We start from the raw sequence: 3,323 nt of genomic DNA on the forward strand, positions 1-3,323 counted from the left end.
TGAAAGTGCAGAGGATGATCCCTGATGCTGAGAAGATGAAGATATTATGATATTTGATGATTGAAGAGGAAGGGTTGTGGAAGATGGATGAGTGATTTGGGATGAAGATGTGGGTGGCTGACTTCGCGGTGAGGGAGTTGAAATGGACGAAGTAGATGAAAGAGTCTCACTGTCAGACTCTGGTGGTGTTTTCCTTGCTCTTTTCCTAGTGGGGAGGGGAAGTTCAGTTGGTTGGATGCCAAACTTTTCACTTTTCAATCTGGTCAGGGGATGAGCAGGATTGTACTGCAAAGTCACGCTGCTTTTAGATTTATCAGACCTCTCAGTAAAAATAGAGAATCCCTGGAGTTTACGAATCAAAGTTTGAATTTCAGGGGGTTCAATGATAAGTTGGTCTGATATATTAGGGTATGTAGCAGCGGTGGATACTCGAGCGACTTCTAACTCCGGTTTAACCGTACTGGAGAAGTCGGGGGAGTTGATGAGGGTGATTTACTCTCAGAATGGTATTTAGATTTTGATTTAGGTGCCATTCATAGTTCGTGCCCTCCTTCTAGCGCCAAATATGTTGAGGGCCCTGAAATCGGGTCAACAACAAGGGGGATACCCACCCGGTCCGGAACTTGGTTGGTAGCTCCTTGTCCGTTTGGTATAGCGGGTCCGACTGGGGATAATGGGACCAGTTTCCCAATCTAAGGGGTGTGTGTGTGTAGAGTTTGATGATGCTGATCTAGAAGTATTTTAAGCTAATTTAATTCTAACTTCTAAACTGACTCTATGCTATTGTAATCTAACAAAAACAACACATCTAATCTACGCTAACCCGGGGTAGATTTCCTCTATTATGCGATCTAAAAAGATTTCAAACAATAACTGGTAATAAAGATCATTCAGCTATCATAAGAATAGAAATCAATTAAGATAAACCATTCTGCATAAAAAGTTAGGCAAAACAGTTGTGAACAGCATATCGCATAATAAGTTATTCATATGTCAAGCACAAATAAATGACTCCACTGTACAGAAGTGCCAAATGGTAACCCACACATTCATACATTAACATATAAACAACTCAGCTGCATATCACTCTAAGAATATAAGCAGAAATCGGTCAAGAGATAAAAGTACCATTTATGACTGATTTCACTCACAAACTTCAAGCAATAACGATTTATCTCTACTTGTTCTAATATCTACTAAGAGTACAGAAGTGCAACATCAGTAGCAGACATTAAAATGCAAACATAAATAAATCTCGATCCATCCATTCATCAAAAACCCCCTCCGAGGGTGCAAAAGTGCATGTTCTGAGGACAAGTTTTTTGACAAATTTCCAGACCCTTCTCCAAATGCCATGAGAAGGGTTAAATACTACTAACTAATTAATCTTAATTACACAAATTTAGGAAACGGCTTCAAATGACCGCCCTTTTACTAAAACAAATTTATTTCTAAAAATTGAATCTAATTTCTAACCGTTTCTGTATCTGCTCCTTAGTGTTGTAAGCAATGCAACGTTCGCCTGGAAAGAGTCGGCTGGTTGTCTTTTCCTTTCGTTCGAGCGATAAAAGTAGAAATAACAAGAGCTGGCACCTCTTTCTGACAAACTAGAAGATATTTTCGAAAACCTTCCTCTGGCTGGGTGTATTCGCTGTGTGTATACTTAGTATAACCCAGATTTCTTTCAAACTGATTGTGCTGTTGCTATTTCGGTTTCCGGCCGTGTGAATGACTCAATGAGTTAGGGATTTCGTTGCCTGAACAATCTTCTGTATTGAAAATTGCTTCCGTTCTTTGTTCCAGGCTTTTCTGGAGCGTCCTCCCTCTTTAGCGTTTTTCTTTTTGCTTTACCCAGTCTGAGCTTCAGGATCTTTTGTAAACATGTTGCTTTTGTGCGCCTTTGACTCTAAGTCTTGGATAGTCTATTTCCATCAGTATCTGTTGAGTGATACTCTGGAATCCACGGTCCTGCTGCATGCGGCAACCACTTGCGAAGGCATCTCCTCTCTGTTCTCCTAGTATTGGCGCTTTCCCCTTTTCCTTAGATGTTTCCTACATATTGATTTATATTAGTTGCTGCCTTACAGTTTACGCAAAGGAAAAGAGAAATGACGAAAAGATTGACATGAAAGCTTTAAGTTCTAATGAATGCATAATCATGACACTCATAATGACTTGACTCTTCGAAAAACGCGACACAATCATTCTTGGATACTCAGGCGTACAATCATTAATTTCCCTTAAGGTGCGCGCTCAATTTTGGGTTTACAGACTATGTCGAGGAAATCTTGCGATGAGTGGTTTCTGCGATTCGCATCGCAGTATCGAGGATTGCGATGTCAAGAAGTGTCATCGCAGGAATTGATAGTCTCATTCATCGCAGATCGCAGATCGCAGATCGCGTTTTTCATTCAATCACTGTGTGCTGCTTATGCGATGTTGCGATATGCGACGTCGCATATCGTCCGTCGGCGATTCCTCAAGATTTTTCATTTAAGAGCGCTTTCAATATATGCGATGCGATGAATTTCGCATCGTTTCTTCGCAGCTTATTTATGCACATAGGAAACGCTTCACTCTCTCTTCGCAATGCGATCTAGCTTTAGGGAGTTAAAATACAAAAATTTTGATAAAAATATTTTTTGGATTTTTTTGCTAAGGGTCCCCCTTTGCTTGGTGTTATTGCTAATATCAAACAAAGAGGGGGGTTGTTGGTGACCACAACACATATATAGCCTCGTCACCCATCTATGATTCATTCGTCCAAGAAATTAACATGTACTTGAAATCGCTATCATTACATTAGTAATCATAGGAGGATATTAATTTTAACTTTAAATTTTAGTATCAATAATATGTAATCGATCGAACTAGACGTCGTTGACTTATCACATAAAGGTGCATCTAGGTGGTCTTCTACCAAACTCAGTAATCATCAGTAATATTTGTTCATAATGTTAGTCAATTATATAAATGGACATGTCAAATTATCATCATGACCTAATCATCAACATAATCACTAATTGTAAGCAAGAAGCTATTCCTTACAATATGTAAACAAGACAACATAATGAATTCATCAACATGATTACACATAGTCATCAAATAGGTCCATCACAACCATAATTATCATAACATCAAACTAGTACATCAAAATTATTATTGCATCCACTAATAATAAAAGTAAAATACTTGGATCCTCTACCTGAGGCCCTCAAAGAATAATCTATGATCCCTAAGACTATATCAAGGCTATTGTAATATCAAAGTTAGTCAACCAGACCATGTATGTGTTTGAATTTGACCATAAACTGATTATGAAT

Source organism: Pinus tabuliformis, chromosome 5_1, assembly GCF_031772625.1.
Source record: "Pinus tabuliformis cultivar Carrire ecotype Pingquan chromosome 5_1, CPIR1, whole genome shotgun sequence".
In the NCBI taxonomy this organism is placed as follows: Eukaryota; Viridiplantae; Streptophyta; class Pinopsida; order Pinales; family Pinaceae; genus Pinus; species Pinus tabuliformis.